The following is a 7,904-nucleotide window of genomic DNA, read 5'->3' on the forward strand; positions in this document are numbered from 1 at the left end:
ATTAATGTGCCATTCCCCTTTGAGCTGCAGGAGGAAGATCTGACAATAATATTTTTTTCAGGTTACAGTTTTGAAAAGGCAAATACTCAGGGACCTCCACAGTGTGGGGAAGGGAATTCAGACAGGGCACTGAGAGCGCCAGCTTTGTGATTCGTTGCATATATGAGGTCCCTAAGAAAAAGGTTATGGTGAGTTATGGTGAGGGAATAGTTTTATCCTTTGCAACTGACAAATAACTCCTCTTTATCCTTTGCAAGAGAGACTGGATTCATTATTTTGTCAAGATTTTTCCTCATTAATGTAGGAATTGCTTAGGAGAAAAGTCTTTACAAGCTCTTTTCTGTGTATCTGAAATGATGAAGAATGATACTTTCCAGGAAAATAGATCCCTGAGATGTAGACAGGAGCTTTATCTTTGTCTATTTGTTACATAGCATTCAATGCAATGGCATGAGTTTAAGAAGCAACTTTTGGTTTTGCAAAAACATTTGGGTTTTTGCTATAACATCAAGAGCCCAACCTGCTGCAGATCCCAGATGAGGTGCAGACCTGGTAGTTGTGAAAACCATATGCTAACTTACAGAGAGCTGCTTTGCACTTTATTATATTTAGACATTGGCTGGTTTCAGGGACCCTAAAGCACCATATTTCTACACACTATTCACACCTATATCCAGATATTTCAAGATTATAGATTGTTCTGCTCTCTATCCATTTGGCAAGACAAGGGCCATGGTGATGCACTCTTTCCACTTCCCTCTTCCAATCTTCTTTACATGATGTTTCTTCTCTCCCTTCTTCCTGTCCAGTGCTCCAGGGTTGTGATACAGGAGGAAATGATTTTCAATGATATTGAGTAAAATCAGATGTGAGAGTCATTCAGTCACCTATGTAAAGCCACACAGTGCTTAACAGAGTTATTTCTCAGTCTGTAACTGCACTAAACCCAAGTGATTTGAGTGTAGGTGTCTGTGAGATTTGGACTTGCACAATAGGCCAGGTCATGAACTAAATGAATTTTGCAGATTAAACTGGTATGAGCTCTTGAGTCAAATTATATGTAATAGGAGTTAGGTGGGGATTTCATTAGGGGGACAGAGCTCTCAGGAGCAGCAGCTTGCCTGGAAAATGAATGCCTCTCTGTGTGCTGTTTTAAGAGGCTGCTGGGGAATGACAGTTCCCATAGCAATACAGAAACATTTTAAACAGTTAATACTTCATGCATGGCTGAATAGAGTGGGCTGAGTAGTAGAATCTGCAGTCATCATCTTTAGCACAAGTAGCTTCATTTTAAATGCATTTATTAAATGTTTCTTATATCACACTGGATACTCTGCAGAAACTCAAAGTGCTGCTCAGTTTAACATCATCTGGTGCAGCAACACTCAGGGGGAGGCACATTTAAGTGGAGCGATGACAGCTGAGTACCACAACGCAACATGATTCAAACCTTGGTGAAGGACCAAGTGTGACAGTAAGAAAACTGCCAAGTGATGTTGTGTCCATTTGAAAGAGATAAGGACCTTGATTTTGACAGTCCCTTCTACAGCCAGACTCCACTGTAAACTGCATATTATAGAAGGCTGAAAAAAATCTTCAGAGGAAAATTGCCACTTTCCCTAATGCACCAACTGTATGATTCTCTTTTTTTTTTTCTTGATCCATCCTGTACCAGTCTTCTGCCACTGTTAACAGAATTGGGTACTTTCAAAAGCTATAAAACAGCAGGGAGATGGTTCTCCTTTTCTGGCACACCTGTCCAGGAGTTAACTCACCAGGTAAACTCTGTAGTTGATAAGTTTATGAGCTCTTATATGTTTTTGGGGTGTTGCTTCGGTGTCTGTATGCATTCTAGCCTTAAAATCAAGGGTCTCTTTTAAAGCTCGTTTTGATTACCGTGAGCAGTTTTGTACTATCTTCAAGCTTTTTCTTGTCATTATCTGAATTTTCTGGCAGTTTATAACTCTGTTGAACACTATAGATCTCAGAACAGGTCCATGTAGGATTTGTGACAGAAAACATATTTCATCACTTCTGAAAAATGAACATTTAACCTGTTGCCTATCTTTTAATAATGATTAATTCACAAGAAAATGTTTTTATTTTTCCTTTCACATGGAGTAACATGAATGTGGGATCTTGTCTAAAGATTTTGAAAGACAAAACTTTCAAAAATTTCTCTCAGTACCAAATCCAGAATTGCTTCACAGGGAACCTGGACATTTTCTATACCATATTTTTCCAGCTTGGGGAAATAAAGTTGCTTAGTTGCTGAAGATAATAGCTTCCCTCCATGATTAACAACTGTCACAAGTAGTCTATATTCAGATTTCTGCTATAAGCACATCCAAAACAGTCCCAGTTCTTAGGTCCAGCTTTTCTTGGTGCCACATTCAGCTGTGGAGACATTATTCCAGACACAGCAGACATAGGAAGCTCAAAAGCCTCACAACAAACACATTGTTCTGAAGTAAGTTTGTTATGAAATCACACTGTCATCAATGCTTACAGAGGCTATTTTTTTTTCTGAATACTGTGCAAAGTAATGAATCCAGCTATGAACTTGCAAAGTTCCATTATACAGTCACCCAAGGGGCTTCTCCTTGTCCTTGCTGTGCATACCGAAATATGCAGTTTAGCAAGTATCTCGTATGTGACTGCATATGTTATTTTTCCTCTAAACACGGTGCTGTCAAAATGTATCTGTCCCGTCACATAGAGGACCTGTGTGTCCAGATATAGCTAAATACCTTTGAATAGGTTAATGATGACTAAAAATTCCATCCTTTTTGAGCTTCCTTTTTTTTTTCTTTTTTTTTTTTTAATTTAATTGATTGCTTTTTGTAGTGCATGATGTCTTACAGGCACTGCTCACAAATAAGCACAGGTAGGCTCACAGTTAACTGTATGCTTTCATTATCTGTGGTGGCTTTGTTCATTTTTAAGCTGACATGCTCATACACCTGGGTCTGATGGTTGTTTTCAAGAGAAACCCAGCTGTTTTTATAAACCACAGCTTTTGTAGAATCATCCATAAACTATGGTATTCTTTTCCATATCAATAATCACAACAGATTTGCCCTGTATTCTTTTGGGTGTCATCTCTGTTTAATGTCACTGTCTTTATAGGATTTCTAGTTTTTTAATTGTGATTTTCCTTTGATGTAGTTTCATGACACATTATGGAAGTTGCATTTTTCTGTACGACCATCTCTGTCTTGATGATTCCCTGAATAGTGGTAACACAAAGAGTGAGGAGGAAACAAGCTGTCAGCAGATGTGAAATTTTATAGCTCTCAGTTCCCTGTCCTTGTTATATCTTTGGATTGTCAGGAGAGAGATACTACAAAATTGCTACAATGAGTTACACATAGATGAAAAAGATGGGTAAGAAGGAAATACACATCTGTCTGCACTTCTGATTTGAACCAATAGTCTCAAGGTGATTAGCTCTTGCTCCTCATCTTTAGCATTCTGATTCCCTTTCAGCTGTGTTTTCTCAAATAAGTAAAGAGTGCTTCCAGACCCTCTAATTTCCAGAGATTTAGTGTAGTTGGTGATATTGTCTCAAAAGATTAGGCAGCCAAAGTGCTTTGACTTCCAAAAAGATGGAAATCCTTAGGGATATACACTCACTACAATATTACCAGACTCCTCTTTTTTTTTGTCTTCCCACATTCCCACCTATACACTCAGGTACATGTCAACAACAAATAACAGTATTTTCAGGTCTGACTAGCTTGCCTTGGTTCTGCTCCTGTTTGTGCTTTCTCCCATTGCAATACTGAGAAATGTTGAAAAAGCAAATGTTAATAATCCTATACTCAGTTCCCACAAATCCTCCCTTCCCTGCCACGTCCCCACAAGGATAGCTTGGGGACTAACCAAAGAGCAGCTGAGCTTTGCAACATGCAGGAGATGTCCTGAGAAATTTAGTGACATACCCTCCGGAGTGCAACAGCAGAACACAGGACCATGAAGATGGCTTTAGAAAGTGTCTGTGAACATCTGCTGCTAAGCCAACCCAGATGCTTGGGCCCCAGTGTCAATTATTCCAGTTTATGCTGTAGTCTGGGCATGTCACACATCCCATTTGAAAAGGGACCTTCAGTTCCTAAGTGATGTCAGAGTAACAGTAACTTTATGAGCTCAGCCTGCTTGTTTTTGCCCAAATCTGGAAAAATTGCTAGAGATGAATGAATGATGAAACACTATTTTAGGCAGGGAAAGCAACAATATCATTATATTGCTTCTAATGTATGAGTTCTATTTGAAAATTGTTACAAAATAGGTAGCTAGGAACATTTTTTTCTTATGTCATTTCTTATGAATCTCCTGTTTCTGAAAAGGTGTACAGCCAATGCTGCCACTTCCAAACATATCCCATTAGAGAGTTAATTGAAAATTATGCATATTTTATAAATCTCTGGTTGTTGTACCCCCTGAATTAGGGGAGGTAATAGAAGTTTTCCTTCTGATTTAGGAATCTTTCTGTGAGAACTCAAATAGGAGAGTTCCCTTCTAATAACAAATTTGGCCACATTTCTAAGGAAATGGATACCAGAAAAGCCTCACTAAGAATTCAAATATTCCCTCCCCGCCAAAGCCTTACCACAATGGGCAAAAACAGGGAGAAAAGAGGGAAGAATGAAATAACCATGAAATGTCTCCAAGTATCAGAGAGAGATTGGTTAGAGGTAGGTATTTCTCATTTATTTATTTGGTTATTTAATACAGTAAGCACTAACACATACATTTGGCAGTGAAAATACTCTCTGTGGTTGCTTTGTGGGACAATTTAGGTGACTTTTTTTTTCCTGCACAAACATAAGACCTGCATCCAGTTAAAGCTTCACACAGCATGGGTTGGTAGGAATACAGAAAAAATATGGGTTAATAACTGGTGTGTTTTGATCATCTCTAATGAAGTAATTATGACTTCACCAGAAAACAATACTTACAAGAATGTGGCACGATATAATACATACAAAGGAATTTATTTTCTCAGTCAAAATAAACAAATATTTTTAAGAATGTAAGCACTTTTTGGTCTTTTAACTTCCATGTTGGGAATACTATTTCTCAGATGATATTTTAGCACTATGGCTTTGCTGTAGAGCAAAACAGTAAATTTCGTATAGATTTTCCCTTTTGTTATTGTGTGGGTGTGAACGTAAACTTCCTTAATTTGGGGAGGTGAAGGAGTTACCTCCACAGCTCATTTTCTTTCTTAAAATACTATCTCTGAGCAACTTAATATCCTCATCTGTTTTCTGTTAGGTTCTCCAAGTTACTGAGGAAGTAGCCTTGGGAGCTGGTTTGGGATGTGAAGTGCAGGAATTCGTGCAATTTCCCTATTATTTATATGATGCAAAAGCCAGGATCACTGAAATAGACTAAATAGATTGTCACTCAGACCACATGCTACTGACTAGCAAATTGGCACTGAGCCCCAAAAAAAAAACCTGTGATGAAGCAAAGCAGAATCATGTCTCCTTTTTAATGCTACCTGGAAAAAGCATATCTTATCCATTTTCCCTTTTCTTTCTTTTTTTCTGGTTCAATTTTCCATCTGAAGAATATGACAATATATCTGAATTTCTTGTCATGCCCAGCTTACAGTTCTTGAAATTTATTTTTCATGTATTTGAAAACACATCTGACCAGAGATTTCCAAAACAGACTTCTGCCTTCCCACCAATATGCAAGTTATTATACTACCCTTAGTACATTAGAGAAACAGTGGTAATAAATATATAATTTAGTAGGGATTTTTCTAAAAGGCTTTTCCTATGTGATCTTTTCTTAAACTCAGTTCCTCTTCTTTTCATCCCTTCTGAAAAATAAACATGAAGTGGTGAGAAAGAATTTGGTACAAAGTAGTTTAATAACAGTATCATCCAGGGTACTGGCTATTTTTAAGACCTGTTATTTTGTATTTTCCTCTCTCCATCCCTTTTCTCTACAAGTCAGTTCTGGTTGTGTCTGAAAATCACACACTAGAAATGTAATCCATCTCGAAAACAAACGAGGGAAGGGGAAGCTATAGAAAACTAACAAATCCACCTTGTTGTGTTTTCTATTAAGGCCTTTTTTTTGGGTTGTGTGGAAAGTGAGGCATCTAAATTCATATTATGGAACAATGGGATTTGTGTCCTTGTATGAATATTTACATCCCTTCTTGCCTGAAGAAAATGAGCTGCATCATGATACAGTTGTTCCCAGCCATGCCATGGGATTGCTCCCTTTTTCCAAGAGGGTTGATAAGGCTCGCAGCTCTGTCCTCATTGCCTCCCCTTCTAAATAATAGCATTGCTGCTCAGAAAAGTTTCCCTTGCACAGAGGTTTTTTAAAAACAAAATGAAAACAGATGCTGAAGAGTTTGTATTTTCCATGCAATATTGGTTTTGTTGAGTATCAGCATTAATGTCATATGCAAGAGTGGATTTCCATTGCCTGGATTTCCGTTGCCTGTTGACAGGGTGTGATTTTGTAATTTGCTGTTCTATACTGAGAAACAGTGTTTTTCAATACCATTTTTAGTGTGTAGCTCTTCCTAAAAGACTTGAGACAGACAAGTTGCTGTCCCTGGAGGTCTCAATGACAGTTACATTCTAAGTTAATGCAGTTGCTTTTGGGCTTTGTTTTTCCAACAAAATGGTCTCTAAAGGTTTAGGATTAGTAAGGAAAGTAGGAAGTGGGGGATAAGAGAAGACAAGGGTGGCAATGTGTTCTCTCTTTGGATAATGTGTTAAGAAGCAGGACAGTTCTACAGGTTTGGCATATTGAGGGTTTATACCATGGGAGAGCAACTCTCCTTTATAAATCACTGTGACTATAAGGAAAACACACATCCTGCTCCTCTATCCAAGGAAGAATAGCCTACATTTGTTTTTCTTCCATAATTATCTTTCCAGATACATTTTTTCTGGCTACATAATGACTTGAAATGTACCCCAACTAGTCTCCACGGTCAAACATTTCAAACTCTTCATATTTGAATTAAGAAAACAGTAACTGAGACATAAATAATTATTTAGATGTTAAAAAGGGATGAAAACCAAAATAAATATGTTCAAACTCCAAAATGCTGAAGACAGAGTGGTCATGATTCCCCATTGCTCGGGTGGGTGATGTTTTCAAGACCAGGCTCTTTGAGAACCACCATTTTGGAGACGCTGGAAAAGATGAGGAAGTGTTCTGGAGGCTCATAATCACAAAGCAAGCTCAAATATGAGGCTGCTCTACTTTATTTCAATTTCCTTGCTTCTGTCAAGTCCATATATTTTATTGTGAGTACACTTTCAGAAAGGAAAATTAAATTAAATTAAATTTTGAGCCCATGTACTTAGAACTTCAGAAAGACTCTGGAAGACAACAAAAAAGAAACTACCATATATTCAGCAGTTCTGAGGCTCCCCACACCACCCTTCTCTAAGATGCCAATTTTTTCCCCTCTTGGGTATGACTTTTTCAGCCATCTGACCTCTTTTAGTCCTTCAGTCCTCTGGTATGAAGCAAACCCATAGGATCATACGTGACGCTTTTAAATCACAGACAACTTGACTTGGGAGGCAGGAAGACAACACAATGCTGAGGGGTTGTTATGATATTGTCCTGTCAGGTTACACCACTAGTTCCTGCTTTAACCTTCCAAATCATTCTCAGGATAGCATTTTCTTATAATATAAACTTGAAGCCACAAAAGCATGCTAAGGCCAGATCCTCCAGTGAGAAAAGTTTGCAAGTAATTTGAGTTCTTCTGCCCTGAAGTGTGTCTGAGGTAAATTGGGTTGCTGTTCTCTTGGATTCACAGAGATATGATGAGTCCTTTTTCTTTCCTTTCCTCCTTTTCCTTTCCTCCTTTTCCTTTCCTCCTCTCCTCTCCTCTCCTCTCCTCTCCT

Source organism: Corvus kubaryi, unplaced genomic scaffold (genome assembly GCF_017639235.1).
Source record: "Corvus kubaryi isolate FWS band 111438036 unplaced genomic scaffold, C.kubaryi_AGA036_p1.0 67, whole genome shotgun sequence".
NCBI lineage: Eukaryota > Metazoa > Chordata > Aves > Passeriformes > Corvidae > Corvus > Corvus kubaryi.